Genomic DNA, 23,675 nt, shown 5'->3' on the forward strand with positions numbered 1-23,675 from the left:
TATTATTCATACCCAACCAGTGGTTGGGAAAAATAGTAAACAAAGTATGTGTTTCAAAATGTATTATATTTTCTTATTGTAAGATCATGTTTATATTCACGAAATCCAGTAGATTTCAACTGTCAATTCCAATGCGTATATGTCAAATAAAAAATCATCTGAATTCCAATGGATTTCACTTTACGATTTCGTTAATGTAAACGAACGCTAAGATTCCTTAAATGAGTTAAAATCCCATTTAAACTTGTTTATTGCCAATGTATTTACACATAATTTTGGATTAGCCATATGTTTGAAATGCCTTCATTAATAATTCAAAAATGTTCATTTCACATTAAATTACATTTGTAATAACATACATTGTGACCAGCAAACACCAACCCCTCTATTTGAGAAGATAGGCTTTTTTCGTTTTATTTGCATCGTATTTCATATTTCATTTGTATACGACGAATTAAAACATTTCAAGTTATTCATACGTCAAGTGGTACAGTAGAGTAAGTAATCCCCTGCTGCTGCGGACACAATACAGCAACAGCTAAAAAAATTGCTGAGGTCGACTTGTTTTTAAACTACAACAACAACCATGATATTTATAATACGACGCAATACAAACAAAAAGTACAGACGATAATGACCATACATACAAACAACAACAAATAAATAATAACAACAAATAAACAGAAACAAAGTAATACAAGAGAAGAGAATCACAACAGACAAGAGTTTGCCTTACGTTGTGACTTGAAGCTCTAGTAAATGTTTAAAAAAGCAATTTTCTTAATAAAAAAAGAAAAAAAAAAATAAGCATACGCCACAATTGCCACGTACAATGGCATTTTTTCTGCGTTTTTTGTTTTCTTTTATTACCAAAAGAACATTTTATTTCTTTTCTTTGTTTTCAGCAATTAAAGTCATGTTATGGCCCGGTGCTTTTATAATTAGCTTTATGGAGTTTTGATTCTTTTGTTTTAACTCTTTATCTCGCTCTCTTTCTAACTCTGCCATTTTTCATAATTGTCGTAACGAAACGGACATCTGCAGTTTAACTTCAATTTTTTAGCGGCTCTCAAGGCCCATTAAACTCGACAACAATGACAACCAACAACAACTCTTTTTATATGTAATTGTTTCATGCCTATGCTCAGTTTGTTGTCTTGGGCCATTATTAAAAACTTCACATAACATAAAGATAGTATATTATGGTGGTTGTTTGATTTGTTTAATTTCTTGTGTGCCATGCATAACTATGGTTGTGTGTGTTGCGTCTTGTTCCTTTGTGTTTTAAATATGTCTCTGATGAGTTTTGCTGCTGTTGTTGTGGGAATTGTTATTAAGAGGCGTCGTGTTTTTTGTTTGGTTTGGCTTTTTTCCCGACTCTCTCCCACTCTAGTTCTTTGTTTATTTCCCAAGTAATAACAGTAAATAAATACTCATACAACATCGTTTGGCCACACACCATTGAACCATTGACAGATGTTTAACTCAGGAGTCTCTCTCTCTCACATCTGTGTACTGTTATTTGTGTGAGTAGAGAGTATATTTGTTTTGTTTTTGTATTTCATTGCAATGCAATGGCTGTAACGAGTGTGTGTGTGAGAATATTTCTGTGTGGCTCTGTAAAAACCGGTATGTGGATTGTATTTTGTTTTGCAAACAAATCACACAGAGTTGCATCAAAGGGTAGTAAATAGAGAAAATAAGGGGCATGCGAGTCGTTATTATTTAAATATTAATTTAAAATTAAATTTAATGAAAAATATTAATGGAAAAACGACATAGAAAAGACTGTGAAATAATAATTTATTAACAGTAAAGGTGATTTTGTCTGTCAAAAAATAAATAAATTAAATAAATAAATAAATTTGTTTCTAAGTAATACAGTGCGTATAAGTACTGGCGTGACTTATTATAGAGTATTACACACAGAAAATAATAGCCATAAAAGAGACTTGTGAATATTAATTTAAAAATGCTATTATATTTAAAAATAATAATAATATTAATTTAAAATTAAGTAAACTAAAAAATAGCGAGGATATTGAAGGAAAGAAATATTAATTTTCCCGAAATATAGGGCATTTTGTTAGTCTCATGCAATAAATTCTCTTCAAATTTGTTTCTAAGAAGCAGAGGGGACATATTAGTGTTGCTCAATCCCACGGCAGCGGGTTCTTTGTACCGGATTGACCCGGGACCACACAACATCAGCGTTCCGGCCAGCGGCTGCCACCTCAGTGTACATGTGTTTGTATTTTTTTTATCGTTTTTCTGTGTTGGGAGCAGCATATCCCGAAATGCCTGCTCCGAATTCTTTTGGTCCGTGCCGGGACGGAGGAAAATCCAGGAGCAATATATCTGTGCTCAGTGTGGAACTGCCGAGATAGAGTTGCTGAACGAATACATCCCGCCGAGAAATAGCTGTATCTCAGATTATAAGACTGACATTAGCCCGCTTTTGGAAGGTCATAATCGCCTGGTCCTAGGGGACTTTAATGCGCATCATGAGATGTGGCATTCGGCCCTCGGAAACGACCAGAGAGGTATAGCGCTGGCTGAGCAGATTGATAGCTCTACGTTTTGCTCGTTCAATGAGGACGCCCCTACCAATATTAGAGGAGCATGTCACAGTTCGCCAGGCATAACCATCTTGTCACCTGGTCTGACAAATGACGTCACCTGGCAACCCGTCATTTCCCTTGGATCAGACCATCTCCCCATAATTGTCTCCATCAGCAGACCACCCGATTTCATAACCTCTGAACGCCGCACATTCGTCAATCATGGGAAAGCTGATTGGCCGAGTTTCCGTCTGATGTTCGGGTAGCAGAAAGGACGTTCCGAGACATCATCAACTCTGCAGCCGCTCGCCATATATCTGCTGGTCGAATACCCGAAGTAAGACCAAATTTCCCAGTAGAGGCCACGGGATTAGCAAATAAGCCTGATGATCTTCGTCGAACCAACACCGACGACCCCAGAGTCAGGGAGCTAACACTGGAAGTTAACAGGCTGGTCGGCGAACATAAGCGGAAGAAATGGTTAAATCATCTGAAGAGTTGCAACATTGGAGCCGGTATAAGCAAATTGTGGACAACGGTTAAGTCACTCTCGAACCCTTAAAAGAAGGGAAGATAGGACCTCAGTTACGTTTAGCGAAGTTACGTTGACTGACCCGAAGAGGTGCGCAAGTTATTTCAATCGACAGTTTGTCGAGCACCCCGAGAGTGACAGGGCGAAGAGAAGAGTGTTACGTTGCATTAGATCTCTTCCTGCCGAGGATGAACCACCACAGTTTACAATGGATGATGTTGCGAATGCCCTCAGGAACGCTAAATCATCCAAAGCGTTGGGCCCTGACGGAATTTCCATGGTAATGTTGAAACAGCTAGATGAGCCGAGAGTGGAGTATCTCACTAAAGTTCTCAACCTGTCGCTAGCCACCCTTATTGTTCCTGAAGTCTGGAAAATGGGCAGGGTGGTCCCGCTACTGAAGCCAGGCAAGGATGCCAGCAAAGGTGAATCGTACAGGCCGATTTCGCTTTTGTCACCTGTAGCGAAGACCCTTGAGGCCTTAGTCCTCCCCAGTATTAGAAATAGCTATAAAGTTGCCGATCATCAGCATGGATTCCATAAGCAGCACAGCACGACAACAGCGCTGCACGCCATCTCCACACATATTTGTCGAGGACTCAACCAGGAGCGGCCGTGTGATAGAACAGTGATTGTGGCGCTTGACTTTTCAAAAGCCTTTGATACTGTCAAGCACTCCATCCGGCCAAGTCTGAAACGTTCGATAATCAACTATATGTGTGGTCGCCAGTCGTATGTGGAATTCAGGAACAAGAAATCCAAGCCCCGTAGAGTGAAACAGGGAGTTCCCCAAGGAGGGGTGATATCTCCGGAACTGTTAAACCTCTACCTTTCCTGTATTCCGCCTCCTCCAGACGGCATTGAGATCGTAACGTATGCGGATGATTGTACGATCCTGGCGTCAGATACCTACCCTGATGACATCTGTGAGAGACTGAACTCCTTTTTAACCGATCTTACCATTTTTTCTACGCGAGGTATATGCAGATATCCGCCACTAAATCGACGGCCACTCTGTTCACCACATGGACGGCGCAGTATAGAAGAGAGTTGAATATCAGGGTCGATGGTAGCAGAATTCCGACCACAAACTGCCCCAAAATTGTGGGGGACACCACTTTCACGTCGTCCGTGCATGCCGCAGCTATCTGCGATAAACTGAAATGTTGGAACAAGGTCCTCAAGTCCCTAGCGGGCAGCACTTGGGGTGCAGATAAAGAAATCTTTTTGACCACGTATAAAGCGATAGGTCCGTCTGTGGTAAGCTATGCGGCGTCAGTTTAGTCCCCGAATTTATGTGACACGCAGTGGGATAAGATTCAACATCTGCGACATCTGCTCAGTATGCGGCATGGGCCCGCACGATACTAAGCACCTATTCAACTGCCCCGCCAAGCCTACTCATCTGACTCCAGTGGATCTGTGGTTACATCCCATCGAAGTAGCCAACTTCCTGGAACTGGAGATAGACCCAGAGCCAGATTAAACAGGAGAACGAACATAAACATAATAATAAAACACTGTTACAACAACAACACTAATGTTGTTGTAACTTATTATTATTAAACAGTTTTAAATTTTGAAAATAATCGCCATATTGGGCGTTATTTTTTAAAAATTAATTAGACATTATCAGAGCAATCACGAATAAAAATTCCGTGTGGAATTTGTTCCCTTTCCACAATTTTTTATTTCCATATTTATGTTGAAAAATTGAATTAATATTTTTGTCAATTCGGCGAGAAGATTTCATAATTAAGTGATTCTAGTAGTTTTCAACTTTTTAAAATATCGATTTTAAAAGAATTTAATTTTTTAAAATTATTTTCCGTGCGGAAATTTCCGAGGGAAATATTCATGATTGTCCTGTATATAAAAAGGAATATTGTGTGGAATCATAAAAGGTCTTTTTTTCAAAGGTGATTCGTCACAAACTTCCATCGAAGTACATACTACCACAGAATAAAGAAGATATAGTTTCAGTGTTTATACGTAACTAAAACCGTGGCAATCTTAATATTTTCAAGATTGATTTTTGTGGAAAATTGTATGATTTTCGTTCATAGAATGTTTCCGTAAGAAACTTACCCCTTATTCATAGTTTTTTTTATCAGAACAAAATTGTAACAGTCTACTTTTTAAAATTTTTAAAATTTTTTCCTTCATAAATTTGGCAGACATTTAAAAAATAATAGATTCTTTGATTCTGAAATGTTTTCAAAGTATTTTTGGCCATATTAAATGAATTGCATTGTCAACAAATTAAATTCGGATGTACTCTGCGAGAGCATCCCTTCGTCTATATCGTTAGTTGTGTTCCAGAACTAAAAAAGTTTTTTTACAGTTTTTCCATTTTTGCACATTTTGCGATCCCTTGCACCAAAACAGAGCATATTTTATGTGAGCATAGTTCAGCAATTTTACTACATTTGAAACTTTTGCCATTAAATAAAGTATGGGAAACTATAATTTTTTTTTAAATGAACTGAAAGAAATTTTAAAAAACTATGTATATATTTTAGAAAATAGATCTTAAAGTGGAACGAAGGTAATAAAAATTCTCTCCACGAGATACGGGGCGTATAAGTATTGCCGTAACTTCTACACACAGAACTTTGCTGCCGGCCAGAAAAGTTCTGTGACAAAATTGATTATAAATAAAAATTATCATTAATTTCAAATTAAAATTACAAGTAATCTTCATTTATTTGCAAAATTTCAGCCAAATGGGATACTAAATTCATATGTTATATCTATCGTGGTATTCAATAGAGATCTCTTGAGGTCTTCCATAGAAGTCTTTTAAAGAAAAAGATTGCTTCATGAAGTCTTCTATAGATAAGAAATCTTCATAGGGAACAGACGACCTACTGAGGTCTTCTATATAGGTGTTTTATAGACACAAAAAGCCTATTTTTGTCTTCTAAAGAAAGTAAAAGACTTTTTGGGGTCTTCCAAAAGACCTGTAGATGTCTTTTGAGATCTTGTATAGGCAAAAGAAGACCTCTTGAGGTGTTCTATAGGCAAAGAAGACGTCTTGAGACCTTCCATAAGGAATATAGGGCTACTATAGACAGCAGAAGACCTATTGAGGTCTTCCATAGTCAACAGAAGGCCACTTGAGGCCTTCAATGGGCATGGGTAGATTTTTAGAAAACTTTTGAGGTCTTTTATAGACAGATCAAGATAACAGGAGACCTTCCATAGACAAAGCAATACCTCTTGAGGCCTTTCATAGGGAACACAGGACTTCTATAGATAACATAAGGCCTTTGAGATCTTCCATGGACAATAGAAGACCTCTAGAAATCTTTTGAGGTCTTCTATAGGCAAAAGAAGAATTCTTGAAGCCTTATATAGACAACCGAAAGCCTTCAGAAATCTTTTGAGGTCTTCTATAGGCAGTAAAGGACTTCTTGATTGCTTCTATAGACAAGAGAAGATCTCTTGAGGCCTTCGATAGGGAACAGAATGCCTTTTGAGATCTTCTAAAGACAAGAGAAGACCTCTTTTGCTTGAAGTCTTTTGTTCACAAAAAAAAAAAAAAAAAATAATAATAATAGAAGATTTCTGGAGGATAGATTATATAATAATGTGGATAGCTAATAAACAATTCTTATGGCCTTCTATCCTTATGAGGTCTTGTAAAAACATGAAAAGACTTCATAAGGTCTTCTAAAGAGAGGTCTTTTAGAGACAAAGAAATTTTCTTGAGGTCTTCTTTACCCAAAAGAATGCCTCTTTTGGACTTTTTTTTGGACAACCGAAGAGCTGAAGAGGTCTTCTATAGAAAAGAAGCCTTCCATTGGGAACAGAAGACCTCTTGTTTTCCTCTATAGACAACTGAAGACCTCTACATAATACAATACTTCTTCAGATCTTTTTGATAGACAAGAGACGAGCTCTTTAGGTCTTCTACAGACAAGATAAAACCTCTTGAGGCTTTCAGTAGGAAACGGAAGAACGTCTATAGAGAACAGAAGACCTCTTGAAATCTTCCATAGACACTAGAAGACCTATTGAGGTAAGCAATAGACCTCTTGAAGTATTCCAAAGACAGTAGAAGACCTCTAATCTTCTACAGACAATAGAATACCTCTTGAGGTCTGCTGTAGACAAGAGACGACTTCTGAATATCTTCTGCAGACGACAGAAGACTTCTTGAGGGCGCCTATGGGAAAGGGAAGACCTCTGGAGGTCATGTGTAGGCTAGAGAAGGCCTCATGATGTCTTCTGTAGAAAACAGTAGATCTTTAAAGGTTTTCTATAGACAACAGAAGATCTTTGAAGGTTTTCTATACGGAGTAGTAGACTTTTTGAGATCTTCAAAAGTCAATAGAAAACCTCCCGTGGACTTGAGTGTTCTATTGATAAAAAAGGCATATCGAAGTCTACGGACAATATAGATAACAGAAGATCTTTTGAGTTCTTCCATAGACAACATAATACCTTTTAAGGTCTTCTACAGACAAGAGAAAACCTCTTAAGTACTTCTTCAGACAACATATGACCTCCTGAGGTCTTCTATAGACGAGAGACAACTCTGAGCTCTTCTCTAGACAACAGAACACCTCTAATTCTCTTTAGACGTCTTCCGTAAACAATATATGAGGTCTTCTATTGATAGCGAATTTCCTCTAGAAATCGTTTGAGATATTCTATAGACAATAAAATACCTCTCCATGTCGTCTAGTGACAAAAGTAGATGCCTTAAGGTCTTATATAGGGAAAAGAAGACCTTTTGTGGTCGTCTTTAGACCGCAGAATACCTCTTAACTTCTACAGACAATAGAATACATTTTGAGATTTTATACACATAACAGAATACCTCTTGAGACTTGCAGGCCTCTTGAGGTGTTCTATTGACAAAAAGGGCATATCGAGTTCTACGGACAATATAAGACCTTTTGAGGTCTTCCATAGACAACAGAGAAATCCTTGAGTTTCTCTATAGTGGACAGAAGATTTCTTGAGGTCTCCAAAGGGAACAGGTAACAGTTTGGGGTATTCTAAAGACAATAGAAGACCCACTGAGGTCTTTTACAGACCAGAGAACACCTACGGACCTCAAGAGGTCTATGTATAAGGAATAAGATAACAGAATGCCCCATGAGGTCTTATTTAGAAGAGAAAAAGACTTCACTAGTTTTTCAATAGAAAAACAAGTAAAAAAGTGTCAGTCGGCTTTGCCTACAGATATATACCCTCAGCCAATGTGAAGCAAAACTTTCACCTCCGGACATATCGAATGTATTTAAGGTCTCTTCCGAATTTTGTGGCCCTTTTTGGACATTTGAACTTGCCGACAAAAATGTGGATTAGGAATTAACTGCACTAAGACACAAATGTTGAACTTTTGTAGGGCAGGTTCCCTTAGGGAGGACCGATATGGGCCATTTTAGAAGTTAAACTAAATTTTGATAAAATATTAGGAGATCCAAAGTTTGGACCGAATTGGTTGCCCCATTCAAGTGATATCGTCCTAGCATTTTAGTGACATTTTTTAAATATTGGAGAGAAGCACCGAAAGTTGTGGACCGGTATTGCCCATGAAACTAAGTTTGGATATAATATGACGAAGACCAAATGTTGGACCAAATCGGTTGAACAGTTCGAGAGTTATCGTGCTCTCCGACCGCCACACATGGTGACATAGGGGGTTTTTACACCTTTCGGGCTGTTTTCCCACGAAATATGGACTTGCCTCTGAAAAAACGTTTACCGTCGTAATGGAGTTAGCGAATGCAAATCGCTTCAACAAAAATCAAAGTGATTCGAAAGCAGGTCTTAAAGGGAACTTATCCGAAATTTTGTGTGAGAGGTACCAGAAGGAGTAGACAAATATAGTCCATATTCCACCTGATCTATATCTGGTAGACATATTAGGATGCGCAAAGTATAGATTACATCGCTCACTCCCTTCGAAAGTTATCGTGCGCAAAATTTTTCCGAACATTTTTTAACTTTTGTGGGGTAGGTACCTGAAGGAGTGGACCGATATGGCTTATCTTCGAATTTAAACTATGTTTGGACCGAATCGGCAGATCCGTTCGAGAGTTATCTTGCGCTCCAACCACTACACAATGTTTCATAGGGGCTTTTTGCACCTTTCCGGCCATTTTCTCAGAAAGTATGGTCTTGTCCCTGATGAAACTTGTACCGTCGTATTGTGGGAAGAGAATACAAGTTAAAAATTAAAGCGATTCGAGAGCAGGTCCTAAACTGAACTTATCTGAAATTTTGTGTGGGAGGTACCCGAAGGAGTGGGCATATTGAGTCCATATTGGAACCTCATCTAAGTCTGGTAGAAATTTCACGATGTGCAAAGAATGGACCATATCGGTTACTTCCTTCAAGAGTTATCGTGCGCACAAATTTTCCGAACATTTTGGAACATTTTGGGGGGAGGTACCGGAAGGAGTGGACCGATATAACTCATCTTCGAACTTAAACTAAGCTTGGACAAAACATTGCGAAAGCCAAATTTTGGACCAAATCGGTTCATCCGTTCGAGAGTTATCGTGCGCACCAGCCAGACAGACAGACGGACGGACATTGCTAAATCGACTCCAAATTGTCTGAAACACATTTCGTCCAAACATACTTGGGGTCTAAAACCATTATTTCGATGAGGCACATTTTTTACCCTTAGACCTCTTGAGATCTTCTATAGACAAAAGAAGGCCTGTTGAGATCTTCTTCTTCTTTCTAGACAGCAGAAGGCGTTTTAAGGACAAGAGAAGTCTTCTTGAAGAGGGTATCTTGAGGTGCTCTTTAGGCAACAGAAGGTTTTCGATACACAAAAGAAGGCCTCTTTAGGTCTTTAGACAACGGAAGACCACTTGAGGTTCTCTTTAGGCAACAGAAGGCCTTTTGAGGTCTTCTTTTGGGAACAGAAGGCCTCTTAAGGTTTTCTATAGACAAAAGAAGACCTCTTTAGGTCGTCTATAGACAACAGAAGGCCTGTTGAGAACTTCTTCTTTATAGACAACAGAAGACATTTTAAAGACAAGGGAAGGCTTCATGAGGTCTTCTAATGACAAAAAGGTCTCTTGAGGTTTTCTATAGACAACGGAAGACCTCTTGAGGTCTCCTTCAGGCAAAAGAAGGCCTCTTAAGTTCCTCTTTAGGCAACAGAAGGCCTCTTGAGGTCTTCTTTTGGCAACCGAAGGCTTCTTGAGGTCTTCTTTTAAAGAAGTTCTATAGACTGGAAAAGACCTTTCGAGGTCTTCTTTAGGTAACAGAAGGTCTGTTGATGTCTTTTTTAGGCAACAGAGGTCTTGTTGATGTCTTCTATAGACAAAAGGCTTCTTCTGTTAGCAAAAGAAGGCCTCTCAGGCAACAGAAGGCCCCTTAAGGTCCTCTTTAGGCAACAGAGAGCCTCTTGAGGTCTTTTTTTTTGGCAACAGAAGGCATCTTCTTTAGGCAATAGAAGGATACTCGAGGTCGTCTATAGTCAGGAAATGATCTATGAAGGTCTTCTTTAGGCAACAGAAGATCTCTGGAGGCTTTCCATAGAGAACAGAAGACCTCTAGGCCTCTACAGGCAATAGATGACTTTCGTGTTTTCTAAAAACTAAATGAATAACTAAATGCTGAAGTTATTGAATTTTTACAACAATTTATTCTCTATATATAATAATTCAATTAAAATGGTATATATTTTATTGAAATAAAATGGAACTGAACATTGCATTGACCACTTTACACTTACAATTAAAATGCAATAAAAATCTGGTGGACACCCCAAACGATTTGGTTAAACAAAATCGGTGATTTGTTTTCCGACCTGTCCCCTGTCAAACCATTCCGAAGGATAATTAAACTAATTAAATGGCAAATTGTTTAACAAAATAATGCAACCAAAGCATTTACATAACTTAATTATGTTTTGAGTTATGTTTACAACGGAAATAAACACACACACACGCACACATGAGGTATGAATGTACCCAGCAAACTTATTGATGCGTAAATCGGAACAAAATTCTGACGTCGGCTCCGAAATCGTAACGATATCTTAAAGGAATTTTATAAAGTGGTTGACATAATTTGGGAACGAAATTTCGGAGCGAAGTCGGAACGATTTCGGTCAGAACTCGGAACGAAATCGGAAAAAAAATCTTTGCGAAATTCGGAATCCGAATTTTTTCTTTCGAAATCTGTACGAAAAATTTCTGAACGATTTCGGAATAATGTTCAGATGTGTCGGACATCCGACATTTGGTTTGCTGGGTATATATGAATACTGTTCGAGAATAAATGTATTGGCATTAAAACAATCAATTAAAATAGCATTTACATAAAATTGAATTAAACTAATAGTAGGACAATCGATGTGAGGTAAAAGATGGGGGAAAAATAACAAATCCAGATAATTGACAGTAAATTTTTAATACAAATATTTAATAGCTATGTAAATATGAAGCAAAGCTTTAGAGACATAACGCTGAATAAAAAACTGAAGTTCGGAGCTTTGGAAGATTAAAAGGTTAATTATGGGGAACTTACTTCTTTTTCAATACCTTTTTAATTATTTTTTTCTAAAATACCCTAACAGGTCTCCTAGGCGTATACATGGTGACGTTAGTTATACGTCACATGCCAATTGAAGTTTTATCTTCACAACCCTGCATAGAAAAAACTATAAACTGTCGAATGTTAATAAAAAAACTTGTTAAACTTTATTTCCTAGAGGTTGTTAAACTTTCCTCACAAAAAATGGGAAGGCAATAAAAAGAGTACACACAAACTTAAACCCTGAGATTGTTTGGCAAATCGTAAACAACCCCATAAGTTATGCAAATTTTCTGCTTGTATTACTTGCAGTTTTCTTTCGGTGTTTGTTGCCTCTAGCTTAAATTCTTATTACTCAAGTTCAGTGTCATTGTAAAATAGCAGATATCCAGCAGAGTTTGTTTGCTTGTTTATGGGGTTATGATAATCATATTTGCCAAAAAGATTTTAGACAAACAACAAGGTCAATTCTGGCGGTGCTTATCTTTAGGATATTCTTTCTTTCTTTCGCATCTTCTTTTGAATATAAATCAAAAAAAAAAAAAAAAAAAAATAAATAAGAAAATTTTTGCCAAAAAATATATGGAAATATAACTTTGTTTTGCATACGTCAGTCAAAAAACGCCGTATCTCTTTGTTTATCTCCATGGATGGATTATTCGATTTGATTATTTGCTTAACTTTTTACGTCACTGGTGGGTAACCAACACCACGGCCCCCTCCCATTTTGTGTTTTGTCACCCAAATTGCCGTTAATTCGACATTTTAGAAACAAGAAGAAAATTAAACATGCTTACGTTTGTTTGATTTATCATATGATGATGATAAAATATTTAATGCGAGTGTAATGCTTCAGATCATAATTGTTAAGACACGTTTTCAAATAATTCACTTCGTACGCAGCAAAAAAGGTGTGAACTAATGGAAAGTTTATTAGAGGGGAGGTGGGTCACTAGGGATGGCACTACCAGCTGATAAATATAATGCGAAATGTCATAAACAATACTAACTAATTGAGTAATTAAGATAAAATGGTAATAACAAGTGAATGACAGTTAATATTTGTTGAAGGACAACTAATACATTAGACAGACGACAGCGTTAATTTGCATTAAGATCTGCATTTAATTTTACCGTGATAGACGACAGTTTCTGCATTTACGAAACAGCTGATTGCTGTTTTGTTGTTGTTTGCAAAGCAAATTGTGTCTCAGAGAATGAATATACTCTCAATGGCACAATAATACAGGTACAACAGCAAAAACAGCTGATTATCAAACTAGTTGTCAAAATGTATTATTGTGAATAAAATCACATACAAAAGGTAAACAAGTAATTCACAGTAATGCGTTTTTGTGAACGAATTTGACGTTTGCTATGGTAAATGGCAGAATTATTGTTATTGATGTAACACCTTCTCATTCCACCATACTCTCCCTCTTAAATGAATATGGGCCATGGCGGAATAAGAAGGTGTCACATCGATAACATTAATCGGGCCATTTACCACACCAAACGTCAAAATATCGCATTACTGTGAATTGCTTGTTTACCTTTTATATGTAATTGGATTCATGTAATTGGATTTTGCAGTATTGCCATATTGAAATACCTAAATTCATTTCAAATTGAGGTTGATTTTGTGCATTAATGCTTGGTTTACATTTACGAAATCCACTCGATTTCAATTGTCAATTCCTTTGTGTATACGTCAAATGAAAACTCATCTGAAATCCATTCGATTTCATTTGACGTTTAAGCAATGGAATTGACAGTTGAAATCGAGTGGATTTCGTAAATGTAAACCTAGCATAAGAATGTGGCATGGTGTTACATGAAATCATACCAAACGTCAAATTTGCTCACAATAATGCATTACTGTGAATTGCTTGTTTACATTTTGTATGTGATTTTATTCACAATAACACATTTTGACAACTGTTATGAAGATCAGCTGTTTTTGCCGCTGTACCTGTATTATTGTACCATGGAATGTGGATAATGCACGAGTAACTAGGCGTTTACATCAGACAGTTTGTCTTCAGATACAACTCTGATTTACTAACACATTCAAACATTTGACGGCTGTCTTACAGCTCTCCATCATTTTTTCACAGACAGTCGGGTTAACAAATTTTTGAAATTTTTTTGTAAAAATAAGTGAGATAATAACTGAAATGAGTTGAAAACAAAAGAAAATGAACAAGAACAAAATATGTGAACGGAAAACAAAATAAATCGATGATTTTCATTCATAATTTTACAACTGTTTTTGCAATTGTCGGGACGCCTACGTCACACAAGCAAGTTTTGGTATTTTGACAATAAATACATGACAGTTCATACAAATTAACGCTGCCGTCTGTCTATGGTATAAAGCTATAATTGAGTTAAAGGTAAATGGAAATAACCGGTTGCTTGCCAGTGTGGCCATTCATTTCTGTCAGTCATCAGGCAACCACAAAATATTTTGTAGTTGCTGGACGGTTTGACATTTATCGATGTTTCCGAAACATCGACAGTCAAAACTGATCGTTTGTACAAGCGTAGACCTTTGGGGTCTTCTATATACAACAGAAGAACTCTTGAGGTCTTCTACTGACAACAAAAGACCTCTCGAGGCCTTCGAATGTCTTCCTTAGACAAGAAGTGACTTTTGGAGTCTTATATAAACAACAGAAGAAGAAAAAGTAACTGTTGAGGTCTTGTATAGACAACAGAGATCCTCTTGAGATCTTCTATAGCTACAAGAAGACCTCTTGAATCCCTCCATAAACAACAGAGGCACTCTTAAGGTCTTCTACACACAACAGAAATCCTCTAGAAACCTTTAAGTGCAGTACACATTTTCAGTTTTGAATGTCGATATTTCGCAATTATCGATAACTGTCAAACCGTCCAGCAACCACAAAACATTTTGTGGTTGCATGATGAATGACAAAAATGAACGGCCACACTAGCAAGCAACAACAAAGCTGTCATTCAAAACTGACAATGTGTACCCAGTGTACCCTGACAATGTGTACCCAGCTTCTTTAGACAACATGAATCCCTTTGAAGTCTTCTACAGAGAACAAAGGACTTCTAGAGACTTCTGGAAGTCTTCTATGAACAACAGTAGACGTCTAGACATATTGGGGTCTCCAATAAACAACAGAAGCGGGTTTCCCTTGGACAATAGGAGACCTTTGGTGTCTTGAGGTCTTCTACTGACAACAAAAGACCTCTCGAGGCCTTCGGATGTCTTCCTTAGACGTTAACAGACTTTTGGGGTCATTTATAAACAACAGAAGAAGAAAAAGTAACTACTGAGGTTTTGTATAGACAACAGAGATCCTCTTGAGGTATTCTATAGCCAAAAGAGAACCTCCCGAAATCCTCCATAAACAACAGTCGTCCTCTTGATGTTTTTTACGCACAACACAAGACATCTAGAAACCTTTACAGGTATTCCTTAGATAACAGATGATATTTTGATATCTTAAGATGTCTTTTCTAGACAACATGAATCCCTTTGAGGTTTTATACAGAAAACAGAGGACTTCTAGAGACATCTGGAAGTCTTCTATGAACAACAGTAGACGTCTAGACATCCTGGGGTCTTCAATAAACAACAAAAGAAGTTAAGAGACTTTTTTAGGTATTTCATAGGAAACAGACGACCTCTTTTGGTCTTCTATAACCACCAGAGAATTTCTACAGACCTTCGGAGGTCTTCTACATACGAAAAAAACTATGAGGCTTTCTAAAGGCAACAAACAACTTCTTGAGGTCTTATATAGACGACAGAAAGCCTATTGGGGCCATCTAGATGTCTTCTATAAACAACAAAAGAGGTCAAGAGACTTTTTGAGGTCTTCTATGGAAAAGAGAAGATCACTTGCAGTCTTCTATAGACAACAAAGAACATATAGAGACCTTTGGAAGTCTTCTATAGACAACATAGAAACCTTTTCGGGTCTTCTATAGGCAACAGAAAACCTATATGCATCTTCTATTGAAAATTGACGTCTAGAGACATAAGACTTCTTGTCTTCTATAAATAACAGAGGACGTCTAGAGAACTTTGGCGGTCTTCTATAGGCTAGAGTTGGGCAATCTAGTTCCCGGATCGGATCGATCTTTCTAGTTCCTTTTCCCAAAAGGATCTAGTTCCAAATTGTTCCGAGAGCGATATAGTTCAATGAATCTTTCATCGTTCTTTCTGTTTTCTTCGTTCCAAGAGCGATATAGTTCATGAATCCTTCTCTTTCACCGTTCTTTCTGTGTTCTTCGTTTAAAAATAGTTCCGAGAGCGAAATATATCGTTCCTTCTGTTTTCATTGTTTTTTGGAATTGATATAATAATAAATGAATTGCAGCGATGTTAAGTGCATGTCATTTATGTTTATTTGCCAATGTAAAATAAGAAAAATTAACGCAACGAAAAATTATCGACATAGGTAAGGTGACACATTAAAGGAACGAGGTGAACAAAAGGAACTATGTGAACTAAAGGAACTATATAAAAGAAAGAGCTCATGGTACAAATACACAGGTAGCCGCATCAGTAATTGTTGGCAACATAAGATGGCAAAATTTGACATCAATTCAATGCAGTTGACACATTATGTTACCATCAGCTGGCATGATAATGCTACCTGTATTATTGTACCATGAAAGAGCTGGATATTTGTTTTTACGATCGTCCCACGCCTCTCTTTCCCGCCCCTGCCGACCGAGGGGGCCACCTCCCCATGACGAAGGGAGCGCGTACACCCCATAGTCCGTACTATGGAGGGATATAAAAGGTGGGAACTACCGGCTACAATGATTTTCAGCCGGTATTAATATAATACTGTATACATTTATTAACAGGAAACACAAATACAAACAAACATCACAATACACCACAATCTACATACGTAAAATAGCATTTTTTATTACTTCCACAGAATCATAAAAGGGTATAATATTATACAGTTTGTTATAGACCTCGCATATGGAACGAAACGGATTACTTAATTCATAGTTTGATTTTGCTACGGGAAGTTTAAGTGGAATATAATGACGCGTATTACGACAGGGAACATTTAGATCTAATTCACCGACCAAAAAGTTACTATCAATTTGTCCTCTTAAAATTTTGGTAATAAATATTGCTCTTAGCATTAAACGTCTTCTCTCGAGAGTTGGTAGATCGATTAATTTTAAACGATTTTCGTATGGTGGAAGAGCTACATTCGTATTCCATTGCAAGCCTCTAAGTGCAAAAAGAAGAAATTGAATTTGAACAGATTCTATTTTATCAGAATAGCATTTATAGAATGGACTCCAAAGCACGCATCCATATTCAAGCGTAGGTCGAACAAGAGAGACAAAGAGACGCTTGGTCACATAGGGGTCGTCAAATTCTTTTGACCAACGTTTTATAAAGCCCAACAATGACTTTGCTTTATTCACAGAGGCCTCAATATGTAGGTGAAAACGAAGTTTATTATCTAGTATAACACCTAGATCAACAAACGAGTCCACATTTTCTAATTGGTATGTCCCTATGGAATAATCGCAAGGAATATGCCTGGTTCTATAAAACGACAGTTTTTTACATTTTTTAAGGTTCAATGACATACCATTAATGCTACACCAATTTGCCAAGGAATACAGATCGTTTTGTAAATATATAGATTGGTTTATTGAGTCTAGATTAGTAAAGATTTTAACATCATCTGCAAACATTAATATCTTAGATGTACGAATAACTGATGGAAGATCGTTCAAGTATAGGACAAAAAGTAATGGACCTAGGTGACTGCCCTGTGGAACACCAGAGGAGACAGTTATGGTCTTAGAAAGAGTTTCGTTAAATGACACTTTTTGAGTTCGGTTTTGTAGATAAGAAGATATCCAATTTAAAATTGTAGACGGAAACCCCATAATATCCAGTTTATAAATTAGCAATTTATGAACAACAGTGTCAAATGCTTTACTGAAATCTGTGTAAATTACGTCCGTTTGGAGCTTTTTAGCAAAACCATTATGGATATAGCATGATAATTCTAAAAGATTAGTGAGGGTTGATCTACCAGTGACGAAGCCGTGTTGATAAGGTGACACGATGGGTGCAACAAAATGAGATAATCTCTTAGTAACCAGTAATTCAAAGAGTTTAGGAATCGCGCTCAACTTTGCAATACCTCTATAATTTTCAATGCAACATCTACTACCAGATTTATGAAGTGGAGTTATATAACTGGATCGCCAGAATTGAGGGAAATAACCCACAGATAGAGAATCATTAAATATATCAGTTAGGGGTTTGTATAATACATAGGCACAAGATTTAAGAATATATGATGGAACACCATCAGGGCCGGGAGATTTTGTACTTTTTAAAGTCTTTAAACCATGTAAAACCTCTTCCTCAATAAGTTTGAGGCTTGGAAAATTATTTAATTTTTCAATTTTGTAATTATAAGAAGAATTACTTGAAAATCTAGAATAAGTGTTTTGGAAGAAATCTGCGAACATATTTGATATTTCAGTGCTATCAGAAGATTCTCTACAGCCGAATTTCATACTGCTAGGAAATTCACGAACTTTACGTTTAGTATTTACGAAATTATAAAAACTTTTAGGATTATTGTGTAGTTGATTTCGCATTTTCGTTAAATAGTTTGAATAACACTTAGAGTTTTCAATATTATATGTGGTCCTTGCCTTTAAATAGTTAGCATAATTCAAGGAAGAATTTGATTTTTTATACTTTTTATACAATCTACTTTTAGAATTTCGCAGACGTTTCAGGTAAGGAGTAAACCATATGGGTCCTCTATCTTGTTCATTTTTTAAGATGGGGACAGAGATTAAGAAAGCATCATTAATCAGTTTGTAAAATTTAGAAATCCTTTCATCTATATGTCCTTCAAATGTCCAATCAGTGTTCAATAAAGTTGAATGAAGCAAGTCGAAGTTAGTTTTGGCAAAGTTTAGTTTATTTATGTTACGAGCTTTATTTTTAAAAGGAAAGTTCGTTAATTGATAGTCTTCAAATTCGATACACAATGTTGGATGATATTTGTCTTCTGGTTCTGCGAAAGGCAGGCATCGGCATACAGATATATTAGTAGTTGTGGAAAACACAAGGTCCAAAATCTTATCTTTAATATTACAGACATTATTTATTTGAAATAAGCATAAATCATAGATATGTTCCCAAAATATGTCTAAATCATTTGATGACATCGAAGGCGGGACAGGTACATAATCAACAAAATTGTCACCTGGAATCCATGAAATATTTGGCAAGTTGAAATCACCAAGGCAAATCAGATTATAGTTTGCAGAATAAGAGGATGCAACATCTTTAATCGTTTCCATGTGTTTAAGATAAATGTTGCAGTCAGAATTTGGAGCAATATATGAGCATGTTAAAATGATTAATTTGCTTGAGATTTTCAATTTAATGCAGACTAGTTCTATATTTGGGTAGTCATTTATAATAATGCGTTCAGAGGCAATGGAATTGTGAACAGCTATTAGTACTCCACCACCTATTTTGTTAATTCTATCTTTCCGGTACACTTGATATTGATCAGAAAAAAGCTCACAATCGCGGACGTCAGGTTTAAGCCATGTTTCCGTAAAAACAAATATTTTATACTCATTATCAAACGATTTTAAATAAATATTTCGAAGCTTAGTGTTTAGACCTCGTACATTTTGGTAGAGTAAGTTTAAAGAGTTTTTTAAAATTAGTTTTTTGAGAGAGGCAACGCCGTAGGAATTTGTACAGCATTTGTCCTCTCTCTAAAAAAGAATTCTTTTACTAATATATCATCAGGCCAAAATGACTCACTAACCATAACATCGAACACATCATTAGGAACTGTAAGCTTAAATGAGGAAATATCACGCGGAGTTGACGAGTTAAATTTAAGAACTTTATAATCCGTTTCTCGAAGGTCTTTTAACCTAGCACCAATATAACTACGAATCTGGTCTACAGATGTATTTTCATGCAGTCTCGAGATAAAGATGTTTTTTCTACGGGCAACCACTACTAATCCGTTATTGTTCGTAGAAGTATCTATTATAGGTTTTGGAGATATTACAGGTGTTGAAATAGGAGCATTTACCATAATTTGGGGTATTACAGCAGAGTGTGAAGAAACATCGGGTGCGGTATGAGAATGAGAGGTATCGATAGGAATATTACGACTATCATTTTTATTAGAATTTACTGTGGCGACACCACTAGTTAACACATTTGAGGAAGGAGCCGGTAGCACCAGATGGTTTTCCGATGAAATATCTTTAGCATTGTTACGTGGCGGAGCCACAATTGGTGAATTTAACAATAGTTCCTCATTCGGAATAGTTCCTTGGAACTAGTTCGTTCTGGAACTACACAACTCTACTAAAGGCCACAGAAAGCCTATTGGCATTTTCTGGGGCAATCAGAGGTATTTTAAAAAGCACAGAGAGATCTCACATAGACATCAGAAAACTTCTTAAGGTCCTCTATAGGCAACATAAGACCTGCATATACCTTTGGACGCAACAGAAGGCTTCTTCAGGTCTTCTATAGATAACAGAAATCGTCTAGATACATTTGGAAACTGCAGAATACCTCTTTAGGTCTTCTATAGATAATAGAAGATTTCTACTTTTGGAGGTAATAGAAGACTTTTTCGAAGGCCTCTAGAGACATAATACCTTCTGAGGTCTTCTAAAGGCCTCTAGAGATCTGTAGATAGCCACAAAAAAACCTCTATAGACTTTTGTAGGTCTTCTAAAAACAACAGAATACCTCCTGATGTTGTCATTAGGCAACAGAATACCTCTTGACGTCTCCTACAGATAACAGAAGACCTCCAGATTCCTCTGGCGGCAATAGAAGACTTCTTCAGGTCTCCTGTCGATAACAGAAGAGATCTAGATACCTTTTGTGGTTCTCTGAATATAGCTGGCAAACTATCGATAGTCGGACTATGGTTTTAATCACTGTGTTTTAAATAATTGGCGACAGATAACCCGTTTTGGTGTCCGACGCAACCTTTGTTTGCCAACAGCAATCAAAACGATATTCAGACTATCGATAGTTTGCCAGCTCTACCTCTGAAGGCAACATTGGACTTTTTGAAGTCTTCTATGGACAAAAGAAAACATCTCTTGGGTCTACTATGGTCAAAGAAAAACATCTAGAGAACTTTGGAAGTTTTCTAAAGGAAATAGTTGAGGTCTTTTACCGACTGCGGAAGACCTCTTGAGGTCAATAGATAACGTAAGACCTCTCGTGGACTATCTACGTCCTCTATAGACATCAGAAGACCTCTAAATACCTTCGAAGGCAATATAAGACTTCTTCACGACGTTTATAGATAGCAAAAAACCTCTAGAGAACTTTGGAGGCAACGGAAGACCTCTTCAGGTCATCTGTATATGACGGATGACCACTTGAGACCTTTGGAGATTTTCTAAAGGCCTTCAATAGGAAACTAGATACCTCCTGAGATCTTCTAAATACAACAGAGGTTGTTAGTAGACAACAGAATACCTATTGGAGTCTCCTATAGATAACAAAAGACCCCTAGATTTCTGTGGAGGCAATAGAAGACCTCTTCAAGAGTTCTATAGATAACAGAAGACTTAAAGAGATATTTGGTTGTGTTCTTAAGGCAACGGAAGACCTTCTGTGGCCAAAGAAAGACATCTAGAGACCTTTGGAGGTTATCTAAAGTAAACAGAAGACGTCCTGAAGTCTTTTACCGACTGCAGATGACCCGTTAAGGTCTGCAATAGACAACATAAGACCTAGAGAACTTTGTAGGCAACGGAAGACCTCTTCAGGTCATCTGTATATAAAGGACGACCACTAGAGATCTTTGGAGATTTTCTGAAGGCCTTCAATAGGAAACAAGATACCTCCTGAGACCTTCTAAATACAGCAGAGGATGTCAGTAGACAACATGAGTCTCCTATAGATAACAGAAGACCTCTATATTCCTTTGGAGGTAATAGAAGACCTCTTCAAGAGTTCTATAGACTTTGTTTAGCGTATACGCTGGTTAAACGATGATTCAGTTCATTATCTTGATTTATTTGACAATAGTTTACTAAAATGAAAACATAGTCTAAACGTACTGTAAGAAGCTGTTTCATCGGTTGCTTAAAATTAGAACAAACATCAAAATTTGTTTACATTTCGTTTATTGTTGTTTACTTTTTTTGTGAGATTTAAGTCATCAGATGCGGGAACATATTTTACGCCATGGTAGGTAGAGAATGTCAACGAAAACATAGCTAAGCTGATGTTGACATAATTTAACTCTCAGTTTCGTATAGTTTCAGCTAGGGGAAACCCCCTAGTTACAATTAATATCACTGAGGGATCAAGCAAGCCGTTTACCGATCGATTTGTGTAGCCCAAATCTCTTGTTCATAAAGAAGGTGAAATAATTAACGCATCCGGAGGAATCATGGTACTTAATAAGAATATCTTGGTATATTTGCATTTAAAGTTATTACACCAGCAACAAACAACATACTCACATGAATTTTTCCACTGTTGAAATTTATGATACAATCCCTTGACATAGGTGACACGAGGTGGTCCAACAGAAGACATAGAGATATCTGGTGGTGTTGTTAATGCAACGGAAGACCCCTTGAGCCTACTGTGGCCAAAAGAAAGACATATACAGACCTTTGGAGGTTGTCTATATGAAACAGAAGACCTTTTGAAGTCTTTTACCGACTACAGAAGACCTCTTGAAGTCTTCAATAGATAACGTAAGACCTCTCGAGGTCCTCTGTAGACAACAGAAGATCTCTGGAGACCTTGGAGGTCAATCTCTATTTAGCTTCGAAGGCAACAGAAGACTTCTTCAGGTCTTTTATCGATAACAGAAGACCTCTAGAGAACTTTGGAGGCTACGGAAGACATCTTCAGGTCATGTATATATAACGGATGACCACTAGAGACCTTTGACGATTTTCTAAAGGCAACCGAAGACCTCTAGATGACCTTAGATGCCTTCAATAGCAAAAAAAAATATATATACATCCTAAAATCTACTAAATACAACAGAGGTTGCCAGTAGACAACAGAATACTTATTGAGGTCTCCTGTAGGTAACAGAAGATCTCTAGATTCGTCTGGTGGCAATATAAGACTTCTTCAGGTCTACTATAGATAACAGAAGACTTCTAGAGAGTATTGGTGGTGTTCTAAAGGAAACAGAAGACCTCTTGAAGTCTTCAATAGACAACATAAGACCTCTCGAGGCCTTGATGGTCAACCTTAGACGTCAAGAGATCGTTAGTATAAATCTGAATACCTCTAGATACATTCGAAGGCAGCTGAATACTTCTTCAGGCATTTTAGCGATAACAGAAGGCCTCTAGAGACCTTTAGAGGTAGTGGACGACCTCTTCAAGACCTCAATAGATAACAGAATAACTCTAGATACGTCTTCGTGTATAGATAACCGAATACCCTTGAGGTCATCCATACACAACAGAAAAGCTATAGGGGACTTCTACGCAGAACCGAAGAAATATTGAGTCCTTTCATAGAAAATCTTCTTAAATTCTCTACAGACAACAGTAGATCTCTTGAGGTCCTCTATAGACAACAGAATTAATTTATAGGCTACAGGTCTTCCATTGACAACAGTAGACCTCTAGAAGGGGTTTCGTAGACGAAGAGTCTCCTGAAATCATCTATAGACAAAAGAAGATCCTTTGGGGTCTTCTATATGCAATAAAAGGCTTATTAAGGTCTACCACAGACAGCAGGAGAATTTTTGAGGTTTTTGATAGACAGGAGAATACCTCGTATGTAATTGAATAGACAAAGGAAGACCTATAGGCTTTCTATAGGCATTACAAGAACTCGTAAGTCTTATATAGCCAACAGAAGAACTTTTTTGAGGTCTTCTGTAGAAAACAGAGGACGTCAATATACCTTCTATTTGCTATCGGAAGACCTCTTGAGGGCTTCTATGGGCAACAGAGGACGTCTAGAAACCTTTGGAGGTCTTCTATAGACAACAGAAGACCGCTTTATGTTATCTATATAC

At 37.1% G+C, this 23,675-nt stretch overlaps 1 protein-coding gene across 5 annotated transcripts in view; it reads right to left on the minus strand.

Moving 5' to 3' along the window:
• Positions 1 to 23,675, minus strand: part of comm3 — a 162,721-nt gene that overhangs the window by 54,817 nt on the left and 84,229 nt on the right. The window lies entirely within an intron of this gene.

Source organism: Musca autumnalis, unplaced genomic scaffold, assembly GCF_047663935.1.
Source record: "Musca autumnalis isolate F117 unplaced genomic scaffold, ASM4766393v1 scaffold_4, whole genome shotgun sequence".
NCBI classification, from domain to species: Eukaryota; Metazoa; Arthropoda; class Insecta; order Diptera; family Muscidae; genus Musca; species Musca autumnalis.